At 48.5% G+C, this 18,806-nt stretch overlaps 1 long non-coding RNA gene across 3 annotated transcripts in view; it reads left to right on the top strand.

Annotated features, from left to right (window-relative positions):
- Positions 1–18,806, top strand: part of LOC146079596 (uncharacterized) — a 40,833-nt gene that overhangs the window by 13,138 nt on the left and 8,889 nt on the right. The window contains exons 2-4 of one of the 3 annotated variants that reach the window (XR_014474631.1): positions 849–918; positions 1,541–1,706; positions 7,693–7,762. This is a non-coding gene — a long non-coding RNA (uncharacterized LOC146079596). Of the gene's footprint in view, positions 1–422; positions 919–1,297; positions 1,369–1,540; positions 1,707–7,692; positions 7,763–18,806 lie in introns of those variants that run through there. The other 2 variants (XR_014474630.1, XR_014474632.1) reach the window with 2 other exon arrangements.

Below are 18,806 nucleotides of genomic sequence, written 5' to 3' on the forward strand. Positions count from 1 at the left end.
CGGAGGACGCGTACCGCCGCCCCTCGCGGGCTCGCTGTGCTCACCACGCTTCAGGTTGGCGTTGATAGTGAGAGGGCATTTAACATTGTAAGGACCCATCTGGGTGGTTGTACAATAAAAAATCGTATACAGTACCATCGCATTGTATGCCATTGTATGGCATACAATGCCATACAATTTTTTACAACATAGCGCAGCATCGCATTGCATACCATATTTAGTCTTATGGTATACAATGCGATGGGCGCCGTGCTAGGAAACAAGTACCCTTAAATGTAGTGAGAGCATGTGCTAATCTTTGTCACCATCAAGTCTGACATGTGCAGGAAGTACAAGACTAATCATATAATAAAAAAGCTTTTTATTTATTTATTTATTTTACAGTTTCTTATATAGCGCATACTGTACATATTCCGCAGCGCTTTACAGAGTATAGTTGAACATTTGTAACACTTGTTTGCAGTCTTGAATCTGTACTCAGGTAAGTATGTAGAAGTTATTTATACAGGTTCAATAGTATTTACACTCAGACAATAAAATAAGGATTTTAACCAAACAAAGGTAAGTTTTATTATACTGGAATTTTGTCCTCTTTTTCCTTGCTAGACTGAAAAGTTTTCAACAAAGTTAAATAGCATAACAATACATTTCTGGGCTAGACGTCAAACTTCGTATAGAAACATACAACTTATTATTGAATAAACAGCAATTATAATCCCCTCTGTGGCAACGAGATAATCTTCTATCAATTGCTATCAATTGAGCGATTACCACAGTATTATTGCGCAATAGTGGCTTATCTGCTATATTATTTCTATCTTCTAAATAAACATCTTATTCTATTACAGGTTATTTCCTGCACATCTACAATTCGAGGAATCCCCAAACAGCTCGGTGTCACATACAACCCGAGTAACGGTAAGTTTACTATAGTCTAAGTGACCTTGCTTTAGTCCCCTGTGTTTCACTGGTTATGGTATATAGCAAGTCCTCCTATAATTAGCAAACTGCAACTTTGTACTTATCCGGCTAAACTCTCCTTCTCTCCCTTCCCTATGGCTGTCAGTTGAACACTATTAGGGATACTGAAGTGATTTTCACTGTGCACAGACTAAATATTTGATATTGGAGGCAGGCTAGTGTCACTTGCTGCAGCTGAAGTGAGTGAGACTTTTGCTGATCTTTCCCTTTCTGATCCGATCCGCCTTACAGCAGGCTAGGCTGTCCCTCTGGGTATATCTCAGGATCAGTATCTATTGGTAGGGGCGTCCCCTGACCCTAGTGGTCGGGTCGGGTTTAGCCCTCCTAGCCTGACGGTGATGAACTTATGGCAGCAATAGCAGAAGATAGGCTTCAGCAAAGGAGGAGGTACTGGGATACTTTTATGGGCGTCCCCTGACCTGGGGGTTGGGTTTAGCCCTCTCCGATTGGTTAGAAACTATCAAAGACTATTCGGGGCGGGCTCAGGCTCAGACGCTATACACAGGCTGGCCGGGAGCATAGAGTAGCACTCACCACCTCCTTCTATGTACCACTACAGATTGGCCGCGACTCCGCCTCCATCATCGCCCTTCTTACTCCTTCCCAATGACGCCGCCTCATTTTGGACGTCCCTCGGTCGGAACTTGGATCCCCAGAAGCGGGCGGGGTGCCGGCTTCGATGTGCCTGACTGCGGAGACACTCCCCGCCAAGATCTGGATCTCTGGTAAGTAAATGCTGTATCACTTTAGCGCTGCTGGTGCGGAGGTCACGGTGCGCACTTCTTCTCCCCACCAATCTCTCCCGGAACCAGCCACTGACTTTAACAGTCCCCATCCAACGTCCTCTGCCCCGTGCCTGGAGCTAACCACCGCACCTCCTCGAGCGGCAAAACTTTATTTAGGCAGGCCAGAGATCACCAGTCAGTCCGACCCACAAACTGGGACACTGCTTCTCCCTTTGCCATTAGCCTCCCCAGTCTGAATAGTCCATTCTTCTCCGTAGTATCCCCTGCATTACATTTATTATCCCCTATGGGGAAACAACTATTCAGTATAAGATTCAACATTTGGCTTATGAACACAGGTTGTAATAAACATATTATCTATAGGAATATGGGGTTCTACACATTGCCCCGCTGAAGTTGCGTGTCCACAAGCAACATTCTACAACTATTAACACTGGTATCTCAAAGGTAGGACCCCTTTGGTGGTCCTGGTAGACCTCCTCAATGCGCCAGATTCACTGACCAGAACCTCACTAGGTGTTTTTACCGGGTCATCCACCAGTGTTATGGTGAAGGTGTACTGGAATCATTCATTACCACCGCATTATCATCCGGACAGGCGGAGATTTCGATACGTGCATGATATGAGCGGACAGAAGAGGATATCAGCATACTTCCGCCCACAGGCCAGAACATATTCATTATTTCATGAAACAAGTGACTACTATCCCTTGTTTCTGGGAGTTTCTCTCCTTTGACTTGTTCTAATGGGTCCTCCGCACTCTCACTATTTGGAGGAACATATTTCTTAATTTGATTCCTGTGAACCGTGACTGCCAGTTTCTCCCCAACTTTGGTGATCTCGTAGATATCCCTATCAGCTCTCGATACGTCGTTTATCATGTACGGTGGTTTCTCCCAGTGGGAATCGAATTTACTGCTACAGACATTTTTCCGTCTCCAAACGATTTCCTGTAACTTTAGAGGCTCAGCTTGTGCATGCTGATCATAGTATTCGGCTTGTTTTTGGTGCTTATGTTTCATTTGCTGCTCCACAATCCCATAGGCTGTTTGCAACCTCCTTTGATGATCCTTCACCCAGTCCCTCTTTACAAAGTCTCTATGAGTTTCAGCTGGGGGTACGTTTAACTTTTCATCTGCTGGTAACCTCCCTTCACGGCCAAATAGCAAGAAGTAAGGAATCCAGTGGAACTGTGTATAGTGTTGTTATAAATGAATATTATTTCTAGTAGATGGTTAGGCCAATCCTTCCTCTCGAATTCGGGCGAGGTTCTTAAGATATTTATTAAAGTCCTGTTCATTCTCTCCCCAGCACCATTCCCTTGAGGATGGTATGCCGTGGTGTGGGTTTTCTTGCAGCCATATAACGTGCATAATTCTTGGAATAATCTCGACTCAAAGGCTGGTCCTTGGTCGGTGAGAATTTGCTTGGGATAGCCATAAGGTCGCACGAAGGCTCTCCACAGTATCTCGGCAGTAGTTACAGCGGATAGGTCTTTAACGGGCAACACTACTGCAAATTTAGAAAAGTGATCGACCATTGTTAGAGCATACTGGTATCCCGTCCGGCTTGGTTCAAGCTTGACATGATCAATGAAGATCAGTTCCAGAGGATAATGACTGACAATGGAATGAAGTGGAGCCCGTTGATTGTGTACAGGTTTCCTTTTTACTGCACAACTAGAACAGCTCCCACACCACTCTTCCACATCTTTCCTTAGGTCGATCCAGTAAAAACGCTGTTGCACCGTACTCTCCAACTTGTCGATCCCGAAATGACCGGACTGATCATGATAAGCTCGTATCAGCAGACGGTCTCTCTGCCTCCACAATTTCACAAGTTCCGGTTCAGCTCCCGCTCGTTTTCCCTTTCCGAACGGAGTCGGAGAGGTTAACAGCATCCTTAACCTTTCCAATATTGGGCTTGCGGCTTGAAGTCGTGTCCATTCTACATTCGGATCTGTCCAGCTCGGGGTGATTTCCCTTTTACATGCTTCTTCCTGTCGATTGGTCGTTATCATGTGTTGCTTCACAAAGAGGGCATGGAAATTGGGCATTTCTACCTCTTCCCAGGTGTCTTCCTCATCAACTGAACTGCATCTACTGTGGAGGTGGGAAAGCGCTTCCGCATTGCCATTACTCCGACCGCTGCGATACTTGATTGTAAATTGATAATTAGCGAGCCTGGAGCACCAGCGCTGTTCAAGGGCTCCCAGTTGAGCCGAGTTCAGATGAGCTACCGGGTTATTGTCTGTGTAGGCCACAAAGGGAGTAGCCAGCAAATAGTCTTTAAATTTGTCAGTAACAGCCCATACCAAAGCTAACAGTTCGAGCTTGAAGGCGCTGTAATTCAAGTCATTTCTCTCAGTCCTCTTCAAGCTCCTACTGGCATAGGCTATAATGCGTTCCTGTCCAAACTGTCTCTGAAGACAATACAGCCCCCAGTCCCAGATAGCTGGCGTCTGTGTATAATTGGAAAGGTTGGCTGTAATCTGGGTAAGCCAGTATGGGAGTTTCAGTCATCATTCGCTTTAACTGATCGAAGGCGTTTTGTTGAGCCTCCGTCCACACCACACGTTTATTTTTGTTTTGGTGGTGTTTATCAATCCCCCGAAGGAGGGAATGAATGGGGTTCACAATCTGGGCAAAGTTCAGAATAAATCGCCTTTAATAACCGACGAAGCTTAGAAAGCTTCGGACCTCTCTAACAGTGGTAGGTGCAGGCCAGTCTCTTATAATTGCAATTTTGTCTGGGTCGGGGACAACCCCTGCCGCACTCACAATGTGGCCCAAGAGCTTAATGTTTTCCTGTAGCAAATGGCACTTGGAGGGTTTGGCTTTTAAGCCATACTCGGCTAGTCGCTTGAACACTTCATCCAGGTGTTGTAGATGCGTATGATAAGTCTGTGAGTAAATAATAATATCGACCAAATATATGAGTAGCATATCAAAATTGCGATAGCCCAAACAATGCTCCATAGCTCGTTGAAAGGTACTGGGAGCATTGCATAGCCCGAAGGGCATACGGTCAAACTCAAAAAGTCCCATTGGGGTAGTGAAGGCTCTTTTCTCGCGATCAGAGGGATTCATCTGTATCTGCCAGTATCCAGAAGTCAAGTCTACCGTTGAGAAGTAGGTGGCGGCTTTCAGAGCAGTGAAGGATTCTTCGATGCGAGGTAGTGGATAAGCATCTTTGTGGGTAATTTGGTTTAGCTTACGATAATCGACGCAAAATCTCAGTTGCCCATCTTTCTTTCTAACCAAAACAATTGGGGCTGCCCATTGACTATGGCTTTCGTGGATAACACCCGACGCGTTCATTTCTTCAAGCATTTTTCGTACAGGCTGATAGAGGGCTGGGGCCAGGGGTCAGTATCTTTCCTTAATGGGGGTGCGTTACATAGAGGGATACGATGATGTACGGTCTCCACCTTGCCGAAGTCAGCTTCGTGCTGGCTAAAAGTGACAGCATTTTTCTTCACTACTCTTAGAACCCCCTCAATCAATTCGACAGGGGTGTTGGTATCCCCAATATGGATTTTCGTCCACCACTCGGTATCAGAGCCCTCTATTGGTTGAGTTCTTTCCTCTGTTGTTGTATTCATGTGTACAATCTCATAAATGCTTTGGAAGTTTACCCACAACAATCTGGCAATGGTCTGGTTCTTGTGTAAGTGGACAGCGTGATCATGTGGATTCATTATGCGGACTGGGACACGGCCATTCTTCACAGTCGTCAAAGCCCGTGCAACCACTACATCTCTCGGATTAGTTGTACTGCACGGTTCCATGAGCGCCTCATACTCTTGTCCAGAGGGGCCACACCTCGCCTTACCCCAGACAATAATCTCTGAATTTGCTGGCAAAATAACTGCTCTCTGATCGGTTATCTTTACTTTTCCCACATCTCCATTGGGATTAACGAAACGTTGTTAATTCTGTAAAATCTTAATAGTTTTACGTAGCGCCCTCTGCATTCCCACCGTGACGTGCGACAGGTCTTCTTTGAGTGCTCTGATCAATTCCTCTGGACAATTCTGTAAAATGTTCATGCCGACAATAATAGAGGGGACATTCGGGTTCGTAGTTTGCGTAATAAGAAACCCTTGGTGTGGTAGGACGGTTTTGCCCAAACACATGTCCATTTCATGGTATCCTTCGCATATGATATCTAAGCCATTACTGGCTAGCAGCCGTAGCCATGATGGAGGAGGAGGTAAACAGTTTTTTGCACCCCAGTAACGTCGAAAGGTATCACCCTGTATAGTTGAAATTTGGGAGCCTGTGTCAAGCATGGCTAACACTCCTACTCCATCGATGACAATCGGTAGTACAGGACACGGACCCACGTATCTGGGGGCCCACTCCTCAGGAGTGGGATCATTTATATTTGGTTCCCCCGGGGATCGGTCTCCGTCCCCGGGGCTGACGAGTTTAAATCTTCGTCCTGTCGGCAAGATCGTTCGACATGGCCACTTCGGTTGCATCTCCTGCAAATAGGCCTTCCCTGCGAATCAAACTGGTCTGTAGGCCTGCAACCTCGCCCTGATGTAGAGGGCCTCCACTCGTTCCTCGACTGTCGGTAACCAGAACTCCGGTCTCTATCATCCCTTCCAGATGGCCTCTGTCTTGCAAGTCTTCAAAGTTCTCTCTTTATCTCCTCCATCCCACTGGCCAAGTCTTCCACTTGCCCTTTCAGCATCAGAGAAAGATCTGAGGATGAAGACTGGACGTGTTGTTCTGCCGTTGTTGTTTTTTTTCTCAATTTCCTCGAGTTCGGCATGATCTTCTACTTGTCGGGGTGAAGATTCCTGATAGCCTGGTAACTCCGGGAATGTCACTTCACTAGCCGGTTTACTTCCAATTATCTTTATGGCGACTTCCTTGAAGTCTAGAAAGGAACATCCTTGCTTTTGAAGGCTCAGCAATTTTAGTTGTGATTTGACACTACTGCTATTTGTTCCTTCAATAAATCTATTTATGAGAGTATCAATGACTTCTACAATCTCTTGACTATTGACTAACTGGATTGCCTTAAGTGATTCTTGTAGACTTAGGGCAAAATCTCTTAGACTTTCTCCCGGCATTTGTTTTCTTGCGTAAAAGTCAGACTTAAGTTTGGATAAGGTTGAGGTGTCAAAGGTGGATGCCAGCCTTCTGGAAATCTGTTCTATTTTCTTTCTCTCCTCGTCTGGCCAGGACAACACTTCTCTCAAAGCTGAACCTTTCAGTTGTCCTATAAGAACTTCCACCTGTTGATGAACTTCCATTGGGCATAATGTGAACATTGATCGCAATCTTGTCTTGAACTGGACCAGCGTATTGGTGTCCTTCCTCGGAATTTCCCCTGAATAAACAGGTAGCCAGGGGGTTCCAAAATAATAGGGTAATGTAATAGCGTTTACCCCAGTCATGGTTGCCTGAGTGGATGAAGTACTAGGCTTAGTGGTTAATGGTACCTCTACTGGGGCTTCCGACTCCGACTCTCCTGATGTCGACATGTTTGTTTCTTTTCCTTTTAACTTCGTACAAATCCTGTTTGTCAGATGCCAATTTTTGTGTAACACTTGTTTGCAGTCTTGAATCGGTACTCAGGTAAGTATGTAGAAGTTATTTATACAGGTTCAATAGTATTTACACTCAGACAATAAAATAAGGATTTTAACCAAACAAAGGTAAGTTTTATTATACTGGAATTTCGTCCTCTTTTTCCTTGCTAGACTGAAAAGTTTTCAACAAAGTTAAATAGCATAACAATACATTTCTGGGCTAGACGTCAAACTTTTTATAGAAACATACAATTTATTATTGAATAAACAGCAATTATAATCCCCTCTGTGGCAACGAGATAATAAAAAAAAATGAGTTGCTATCAATTGAGCGATTACCACAGTATTATTGCGCAATAATGGCTTATCTGCTATATTATTTCTATCTTCTAAATAAACATCTTATTCTATTACAGGTTATTTCCCGCACATCTACAATTCAAATAATCCCCAAACAGCTCGGTGTCACATACAACCCGAGTAACGGTAAGTTTACTATAGTCTAAGTGACCTTGCTTTAGTCCCCTGTGTTTCACTGGTTATGGTATATGGCAAGTCCTCTTATAATTAGCAAACTGCAACTTTGTACTTATCCGGCTAAACTCTCCTTCTCTCCCTTCGCTATGGCTGTCAGTTGAACACTATTAGGGATACTGAAGTGATTTTCACTGTGCACAGACTAAATATTTGATATTGGAGGCGGGCTAGTGTCACTTGCTGCAGCTGAAGTGAGTGAGACTTTTGCTGATCTTTCCCTTTCTGATCCGATCCGCCTTACAGCAGGCTAGGCTGTCCCTCTGGGTATATCTCAGGATCAGTATCTCTTGGTAGGGGCGTCCCCTGACCCTAGTGGTCGGGTCGGGTTTAGCCCTCCTAGCCTGACGGTTATGAACTTATGGCAGCAATAGCAGAAGATAGGCTTCAGCAAAGGAGGAGGTACTGGGATACTTTTATAGGCGTCCCCTGACCTGGAGGTCGGGTTTAGCCCTCTCCGATTGGTTAGCAACTATCAAAGACTATTCGGGGCGGGCTTAGGCTCGGACGCTATACACAGGCTGGCCGGGAGCATAGAGTAGCACTCACCACCTCCTTCTATGTACCACTACACATTGGCCGCGACTCCACCTCCGTCACCACCCTTCTCACTCCTTCCTGATGACGCTGCCTCGTTTTGGACGTCCCTCGGTCGGAACTTGGATCCCCAGAAGCGGGCGGGATGCCGGCTTCGATGTGCCTGACTGCGGAGACACTCCCCGCCAAGATCTGGATCTCCGGTAAGTAAATGCTGTATCACTTTTGCGCTGCTGGTGCGGAGGTCGCGGTGCGCACTTCCGCTTCCCACCAATCTCTCCCGGAACCGGCCACTGACTTTAACAGTCCCCACCCAAAGTCCTCTGCCCCGTGCCTGGAGCTAACCACCGCGCCTCCTCAAGCGGCAAAACTTTATTCAGGCAGGCCAGAGATCACCAGTCAGTCCGACCCACAAACTGGGACACTGCTTCTCCCTTTGCTATTAGCCTCCCCAGTCTGAATAGTCCATTCTTCTCCGTAGTATCCCCTGCATTACATTTATTATCCCCTATGGGGAAACAACTATTCAGTATAAGATTCAACATTTGGCTTATGAACACGGGTTGTAATAAACATATTATCTATAGGAATATGGGGTTCTACACATTCACATCAGTCCCTGCCCCAGTGAAGCTAACAATCTATATTCCCTACCACTTGTACATGCACACAGACAGTGGCGTAACTATAGCCATGCAGCCCCCGCAGTGGCGGGGAGGCGCTGAGAAGGTGTGGGCGCCGGAGGGGCTGTGGGGCTATAGTTAGCCGCTGCCACCTGCCCCTGCCTCCGGCGATTCTGTCTTGCGGGTCCCGGCTTTCTTGTCTCCTGCTGCTTATAAAAAAAAAAAGAGACATTCAGAAAATGGCTGCCCCCATATGAAAGTTTTTGGGTGCAGTATGGGGGCAGCCATTTTAAGAGTGTCACTTTGTTTTATAAGCAGCAGGAGCCGGGACCCACAAGACAGATGTGGCAGGAGGTACCAGCCGCACAGGAGGGTTAACCCTAGGGGGTGGGGTTGTTAAAACTACTGGGGGAGTTTGTTAACCCTATGGGGGGGTTGTTAACCCTACCGGTGGGGCTGGCAAAATTTTCAGCAGGGGGGCGCATAATTAATAGTTACGCCACTACACACAGAGACATTCTAGTGTTAATTTTGTTGGAAGCCAATTAACCTACCTGTATATTTTTGGATTGTGGGAGGAGTACTGGAAGAAACCCACGCAAGCACAGGGAGAATATACAAACTCTGCACAGTTAGGGCCATGGTTGGGATTGAATGACCTCAGCGCTGTGAGGCAGTAATGCTACCCATTACATCGTCTGTACTGCCATAATTTACTTATTTAAAAGTTTAATGTTAATCAATGAATGTACACATAAAAATACTACAACTGGTTGTACACAAATAATAATAATAAAAACATCTATAATAGTACAGTTATAAAACTTTATGCTATAAATTGGGTTTATTTTGATTACAAAGAGGTTTTCTTGCAAATGACCTCTGGCATGTGCGGGTGTTTTTTTGTTGTTGAGGAACTCCTACACGGCCCACATGTAGGTTTGATATTTATTCAGTTTGACAGATGATCCTCTCTCTATACATATATATAAAAACAACTAGGTGATTCATCGCGCCCTACGGGCGCTCTTCACACCGTCGTAAGGGGCTGCGCCCCCTTAATTTGTGAACGTTTGTATATGAGAAATATGGTTAGAATTGTATGAAAGATGCCCTGTATTGCAACTTAGGTGTCCGCGAATCGCGGGAGGGGGGGTCGCGGAGGGTGCCGCGAATTGCAGGAGGGGGGGTCGCGGTGGGTGCCGCGAATTGCAGGAGGGGGGGTTGTGGGGGGGTGGATGCTGCGAATCGCGGGAGGGGAGGGATTGCAGAGAATCGCGGGAGGGGGGTTACGGGGGCGGGGGTTGCGGCGAATCATGGTAGGGGGGGTCGCGGGGGGTGTGCCGTGAATCACGGGAGGGGGGGTCACGGGGTGGGGTGCCGAGAATCACGGGGGGAGGGTGTGTGTGTGCCGTGAATCGCGGGAGTGTGGGTTCCGGGGGGGGTGTGACTCGAATCGCCACAAGAAAAAATCAACACAGAAAGGTCAACACATGTAAATGTTGACATAAGTGTGGCACTTCATTGGTGTCCATGTCGACACATGAGAATGAATATGAAAACATTAAAAAAATGAAAAAAAAAACTTCAAAAACTCATGTCAACCTTTTTCATTGTCGACCATAGCCATGTCAGTGTTTTCCATGTGCAATTTAATTCTGGAGCTGCCGCGAATCGCGCGGGGGGGGTGCCGCGAATTGCGGGAGGGGGGGTCGCGGGGGTGGGTGCCGCGAATCGCGGGAGGGGGGGTTACGGGGCGGGGGTTGCGGCAAATCATGGGAGGGGGGGTCGCGGGGGTGTGCCGTGAATCACGGGAGGGGGGGTCACGGGGTGGGGTGCCGAGAATCGCGGGGGAGGTGTGTGTGTGTGCCGTGAATCGCGGGAGTGGGGGTTGTGGGGGGGGGGTGGGGGGGGTGTGACGCAAATCGCCACAAGAAAAAATCAACACAGAAAGGTCAACACATGTAAATGTTGACATAAGTGTGGCACTTCATTGGTGTCCATGTCGACACATGAGAATGAATATGAAAATATTCAAAAAATGAAAAAAAAAACTTCAAAAACTCATGTCAACCTTTTTCATTGTCGACCATAGCCATGTCAGTGTTTTCCATGTGTAATTTAATTCTGGAGCTGCCGCGAATCACGGGGGGGTGCCGCGAATTGCGGGAGGGGGGGTCGCGGGGGTGGGTGCCGCGAATCGCGGGAGGGCGGGGTTCACAGGGGTTCCGGTGGGGGGTTTCCGCGAATTGCGGGAGGTGGGGGGTCACGGGGGGTGTGACGCGAATCGCCACAAGAAAAAATCAACACAGAAAGGTCAACACATGTAAATGTTGACATAAGTGTGCCACTTCATTGGTGTCCATGTCGACACATGACAATGAATATGAAAAAAAAAAAAAATCTTCAAAAACTCATGTCAACCTTTTTCATTGTCGACCATAGCCATGTCAGTGTTTTGCATGTGCCATTTAATCCTGGGGCTGCTGCGAATCGCGGGAGGGGGGTGGCAGGGGGGGTGCCGCCAATCGTGCAAGGGGGGGTCGCGGGGGGGTTCTTTTTGCCGCGAATCGCGGGAGGGAGGTCGCGGGGGGGGGTTTCCGCAAATCGGGGGGGGGGGGTGTCACGGGGGAGGGTTTGCCGCGATTCGTGGGAGGGGGGGTCGCTGGGTGGGTGTTATGCCACGAATTGCGGGAGGGGTCGTGGGGGGGTTCTTTTTGCAGCGAATCGCGGGAGGGGGGGTCGCGGGGGGTGTTTTTGCTGTGAATCGCGGTAGAGGGGGGTCACGGGGGAGCGGGTGTTTTTGCCGCGAGTCGCGGGAGGGGGGGGGCGCGGGGGGGAGGTTTTGCCGCAAATCGCGGGAGGGGGGCGCTCACCTGGTGGCTGTGGAGTAGCAGTGCTGGGCAACATGGGAAGGCAGTGGGTGTCTGGCACTGTCTGTGGGCTCACTGGGCTGGTTCTCTGTCACATACCTCCCAACATGACCCTCTCCAGGAGGGACACAATGCTCTGTTTCTAGACTTCCCCTTAATGTATGATTGCCATCACCTGTTTTAAACAGGTTAATTTCTCAGAAAGGTGTTCAGCACAGATGAAGGCAATCACACATTAAGAGGAAAGTCCAGGAACAGAGCGTTATAGACACAGACACCCACTTTGAGTGACAGATGTAGCCAAATATATAGGAGATACAACCAACATTTTCTATAATTGCTGCTGCTAGAGCCAGGGTCCTCAAACTTTTTTGTTCTGGGACCCCATCAGACAATAAAAATAATCATAGTACCCCAGCAAGAAACTACAGAAGGTCATCACATCACATGTGTATTCGGCACATACAGTACATGGCAGTATTGTGGAGGCACAAAAATGATGTGAGGAGTCTAAAATAACAGACAATTCCACAGATTTTTCTGAATCACTGACTGAGATTAGAAAAGTCATCAGTAGAGACAGGATTATATGCAACATAAAAAGCTTGAAATATGCATGCAAATATGAATGAAAAATACTTAAAATATGCATGAAAAGTGTTAAAATATGCTACATTAAATAATAACAAATTTAATTTTTAACTTGTTTATTTAAAAATCAGCATACAATTAGTTGCAAATAACCCTCAAAAATAGGCCCACAGCATCTGCAGATGTCTAGTGCTGTACACAGGATTTTTTTCTTCCTGGCTGCTACAGCAGACTGCAGCATCCAAAGCTCTTCTTGCATCAACTACTCGGACCCTCATCTCCAGCGCCAATGGATCAAATGTCAGCATCGCGTGTAAGAGCGGCACAGTGGAAGGCTTCCTCCTTGTGCCACATACTCACTGTGACATGGCATTTCCTCTGCGCCGCGTGATGTCACAGCCCTTCGGCTCACCTCCTCTGCTGCAGAAGTCTATCTCTTGGTGTAAAGTCCCAGGCCAGGAGCAGGCATAGGTTCAGGAGCTTCGTATTGGCATCTTCCCGACTTACTTTTATCAACATGGATTGGCAGCCTAGAACAGTGTCAGACAAAGCGTACATCCAAGGTCCCCTACACTGTGTACATATTGCCCCGGCCTGCACACTCTACCACTACCTGGCCAGCAGCAGTAGGGCAAAGCAGTGCTTTGACTCGCGGGTGGAAAGGGGGCGGGGCCTAAAATATGCACCATCACTAGATTTTAGGTAAAATATGCAATAACCAGTGAGAATGGGCAAAATATGCAAATGCATATGCAAATATGCAAATGCATATAATCCTGTCTCTAGTCATCAGTCTGATGGTCAGCAACATGACCCCATGCTAAGAAGGTTGGTACCCAGTTTGGGGTCAGGACTCCATACCTCCCAACATTTCAGCTGGCTATCACGGGACAGCAAATTTTGGGGGGCATGGCCTACTGAAAAGGGGGCATGGTCTATATGCGTGGCACTGCCGCGAGGCCACGCCCCGTTTTCCGCCGCGGTGGGGGCATTCCCAGCAGCTCTGTAAGCTGCTTGCCAGTCCCCACCCCCTCTGCCTGCAAGAATAGACGCATGCACACAGCGTCTATTCACAGACTACATGGGGGACTCCCAACTGCCCCCTCCCTCCGCGGGACACTGCCGGCCCCGGGAGGGATGCGGGAACATCCCCAAATACCGGGATGTTCCCGTGATGAGCGGGACAGTTGGGAGGTATGGGACTCACAGTATGAGACGCACTGTGCTAAAGAATTACATGTTTTTTACATTGAATGACACCTCAATGATCCTTGCCCGACATGGGCCTTTATTCTGATCTGTGCGGAAATTCCCGCATTCTTACGGAGCGGTCCGCACGCCACGGTGTTTTGCCGCATGCGGCCATCGTCCGTAGAAACGCCCACGTGTACTCCGCATTCGGACGGACTCACTCTTTAAGAACAGGGCGTGTTTACGGACGACATACAAACCATGCGTGTGCGGGAGAAACACTCAGATTCGGCACGGTATTACAGAGTATTACAGAGTATGCTCGGGGAATACCGCATCCGAACGGGAGCCAAGCGGTGCTACCGCACGTAAGCGGAGTATTTACGCCAAACAACCCACTATGAAGTATCTTCTGCAATACATCACATGACCCACTTATTCAATTACCTATCCTCATAAAAAACTGCTTATTTGGAATTGGAATCAATTAGATTCCAATATATCCTTACAAGCATGCCTAACACATGCATAGCACACATTAACCCTTACAGCATGTAAGTGCAATGGTTTCTATAAAGCACTGACAAGCGTCCTATTAGTGAGTAATGAGTAAAGGAGTAGATTCTATTGGGTTCAGGTGTTAATGGTTGTAGTCATTAGGCGTACGTTCGCCCTACCGCATGAACGAGTGGTGTCCGCAAAGCAATAGTACACTTGTGGACACCGCACATTTCAGCCCTTTTGAATCGCGTGCATTCGGAGTGGTTTCCGAATGTACGCCCCCCAACATAAGTGTACTCCCCCGTGTCCGCCCATGTTTCCGCCCCGTTTTGCCCACTTTGAACTACGCCCATGTGTCATTCCGCATGACGCCCATAATACGCCCCTATTTCCCGACTGATAGCGGTGACCAGTTTTGACGGTATTTGTCCGAACTGGTACCGAGTCAAGGCGTGGCACATGCGCGTAGCGTTCTCCACGCATGCGCAGACGCCGTAAAGACGCGATCCGTAAGAACGCGGTAAGGTCCGCATCAATCAGAATAAGGGCCGTGAGGTACATTTACTGAGATGGGAATTCTATTAAAATGGGATGTTGCCCATAGCAACCAATCAGATTCTACTTATTTATTTAGCACCTTCTAGAACATAATATATAGGATCTGATTGGTTGCTATGGGCAACATTCCATATTCAATAGATCCAGCCAGATACCATCGCTGCACCCCAGGAGCACCACATGGAGAGGCACCACATAAAGGAGTTAAATCCAGGAGGAGCATAAATCAGGTTGCTAGAGACATGGGTCACCACTGTTTTGTTTTTGTTTGTTGTTCTTTTCTCCTTGCTAGAGGACCAGGTACCTGACCTGTTAAAGGGTCCACACAGTGCACAATAACAATCTTCGCGTAAAGAGAGAAACGCAATCTCACACCAGAGAATGTGGCTGAGTTTGAAAACATTTTTAAAAGACTGGCCAGACGCTCTCAGCCATTCAGCGTCCGTCCAGTCTTTTCAAATTTTCCCGCCCCACCGCCCGGCAAATAGCACTTCAAGCTCCCAGCAGCCACTGCCTGGACTCCACTGCCCGGACCTGCTGCTGTGCATAGTTGCCCTCCCAGTGCTGTCTCTCCCCCTCACACCCCAAAATGCAGGGACTAGGCTGGTGTGAAAGGGGCCAAACCAGAAATGTCCCTGCTTGATCCCTGGACTGTATTCCCGGGTAAAAGTCCCTGCATTTTCTGGTGTGAAAGGGGTACTAAGTATCCTTTTGTTTGATTACTGTTAATTACTGTTCTGTAATACTATTGTACTGATATTTAATACTGAGTGGTGTGATTTAGAAGCAGTTTCTCCAACTAGGTAAAATTAGTGGAAACAAGGTTGAGAATCTCCACCAGTGTGCAGATGTATTATCCGATGGACATTGTGTTTAAAGGCGAGTATGTCTGTACCAGATACAAGCAGGTGATTGCTTTGGAAGCCAAGGTCAAGGACCTAGAGCAACACATTGCAACACTGAGGGAGATATCTAACCTTGAGCAGAGTTTGCAGCTTACCGTCACTGAATTAGATGAACAAGGGACCCAGGGGAAGTCAGAGGTTGAGCCAAGCAAGGAAGGGAGGATTGGTATCTGGGTAACAGTTAGGGGGTGTAGGAGGTATAGATGAGCGAGGAAGTGGCAGGCAAGCTCTGAGCTACCAAACCCTAGTAGATACGCCGATTGGCTGAAGATACTATTGTTAGGAGTGAGGAGCTGGGGGAGCTGGCAGGGAAGGGTTCCTTTAGCAACCAGAGGAATACCTCCTCTAGCAGGGAGGGTAAATCAGAGAGGAAGGGCCCAAATCAGATAGTAGTGGTAGGGGATTCGATTATTAGGAAAGTGGATAGGGCAATCTGTTATTGGGACCGCAACAGGTGTACAGTCTGTTGTCTCCCGGTTGCTTGGATATACGTCATATCACGGACCATGACAGATTATTGGGAGGGGCTGGGGAAGACTCAGTGGTCTTGGTGCATGTTGACACCAATGACAAAGTCAGTGGTAGATGGGATGTCCTCAAAAAGACTTTAGGGATCTACACAATAAACTTAGAGTGAAGACATCTAAAGTAATAACAGTGCTGTAAGTATGGCGGTACAGGTTGGTATGGCGTACCACTAAAACATATGTACCCCATACCGCCATAACAAATTCCCCCCCCCACCCGAATCCTACTGCGCATGCGCGCATACAGCAGATTCCCTTTGAAGGGGAGGGGAGCACATTGCACGTCTCTCCCTCCTCTCCCTCCTCTCCCTTAGCAGCAGCAGTGGTGGTGGCGGCGGTAGGCAGTGTGTGGACATATGTGTGGCACTGGGGGGCATATGTGTGGCACTGGGGGCATATCTGGCACTGTGTGGGCATATCTGGCACTGGGGGCATATCTGGCACTGTGTGGGCATATGTGTGGCACTGTGGGGGCATATCTGGTACTGTGGGGGCATATGTGTGGCACTGTGGGGGGCATATCTGGCACTGTGGGGAGCATATCTGACACTGTGTGTGCATATGGGTGGTACTGGGGGGCATATGGTTGCACTGGGGGGCATATGGGTGGCACTGGGGGCATATCTGGCACTGTGTGGGCATATCTGGCACTGGTGGCATATCTGGCACTGTGTGGGCATATGTGTGGCACTGGGGGCATAACTGGTACTGTGGGGGCATATGTGGCACTGTTTGGGGCATATCTGACACTGTCGGAGGCATATCTGGCACTGTGTGAGCATATGTGTGGCACTGGGGGGGCATGTCTGGCACTGGGGGCATATCTGGCACTGGGGGCATATCTGGCACTGTGTGGGCATATGTGTGGCACTGGGGGGCATATATCTGGCACTGGGAGGGCATATGTCTGGCACTGTGTGGGCATATCTGGCACTGTGTGCATATCTGGCACTGTGTGCATATGTGTGGCACTGTGGCGGCATATCTGGCACTGTGTGGTCATATCTGGCACTGGGGGCATATCTGGCACTGTGTGGGCATATGTGTGGCACTGTGTGGGCATATGTGTGGCACTGGGGGCATATGTCTGGCACTGGGGGGCATATGTCTGGCACTGTGTGGGCATATCTGACACTGTGTGTGCATATGTGTGGCACTGTGGTGGCATATCTGGTACTGAGGGGGTATATGGGTGGCACTGTGGGGGCATATGTCTGGCACTGCGGGGGGGCATATCTGGCACTGTGTGCACATGTGTGGCACTGGGGGCATATATCTGGCACTGGGGGCATATCTGGCACTGTGTGGGCATATGTGTGGCACTGTGTGGGCATATGTGTGGCACTGTGGGTGCATATCTGGTATTGTGGGGGCATATGTATGGCACTGTGGGGGGCATATGTCTGGCACTGTGGTGGGCATATGTCTGGCACTGTTGGGAGCATATTTCTGGCACTGTGGAGGAATATCTGGCACTGTGGGGGGCATATCTCGCACTGTGTGGGCATATGGGTGGCACTGGGGGGCATATGTCTGGCACTGGGGGCATATAGAAACATAGAATTTGACGGCAGATAAGAACCACTTGGCCCATCTAGTCTGCCCCTTTTTTAAAACATGTTACCTCAAACCATATTTGATCCATATTTCAATATACTTATCCCAAGCATGTTTAAATTGTACTACTGTATTTGCGTCTACCACCTCTGATGGTGGGCTATTCCGCTTATCTACTACTCTTTCTGTGACTTAATTCTTCCTCACATTTCCCCTGAATCTTCCTCCCTCTAGTTTCAGTGCATGTCCTCGTGTTTTGTTGCTCCTCTTCCTGTGAAGAATGTCTCCCACCTGTACCTTGTTAAAACCCTATATCCTACACCCTAAACCCTATATCCTACACCCTAAACCCTATATCTGGCAATGTGGGGGCATATCTGGCACTGGGGGGCATATCTGATACTGTGTGGGCTTATGTGTGGCACTGGGGGCATATGTCTGCCACTGGGGGCATATGTTTGGCACTGGGGGCATATCTGGCACTGTGTGGGCATATCTGGCACTGGAGGCATATCTGGCACTGTGTGTGCATATGTGTGGCACTGTGGGGGCATATGTGTGGCACTGTGCGGGCATATGTCTGGCACTGTGGGGGGCATATCTGGCACTGTGTTGGCATATGTGTGGCACTGGGGGGCATATGTGGCACTGTGGCATATCTGGCACTGTGTAGGCATATCTGGTACTGTGGGGGCATATGCCTGGCACTGTGGGGGCATATGTCTGGCACTGTGGGGGCATATGTGTGGCACTGGGGGCATATCTGGTGCTGGGGGCATACTTAGCAATGTGGGGGCACTGTGGGCATACCTGGCACTGTGGGGGCATATGTGTGGCACTGTGGGGGCATATGTGTGGCACTGTGCGGGCATATGTCTGGCACTGTGGGGGGCATATCTGGCACTGTGTGGGCATATGTGTGGCACTGGGGGGCATATGTGTCACTGGCAGGGCTGCCAAGAGAAATCCTGGGCCCCGGTACATTAACTTTCCAGGGCCCCCATGGGGGGTGTGTAGGGTTACCACCTTTTTGTTGAGAGATTCCCGGACAGTGGTCCGCCCCTTGACACGCCCAAAGCCCCACCCCATGATCCACCTAGCCCCGCCCCTTGACCTGCCTTATCATGTTTTTT

Source organism: Crinia signifera, chromosome 5 (assembly GCF_055691185.1).
Source record: "Crinia signifera chromosome 5, ASM5569118v1, whole genome shotgun sequence".
NCBI lineage: Eukaryota > Metazoa > Chordata > Amphibia > Anura > Myobatrachidae > Crinia > Crinia signifera.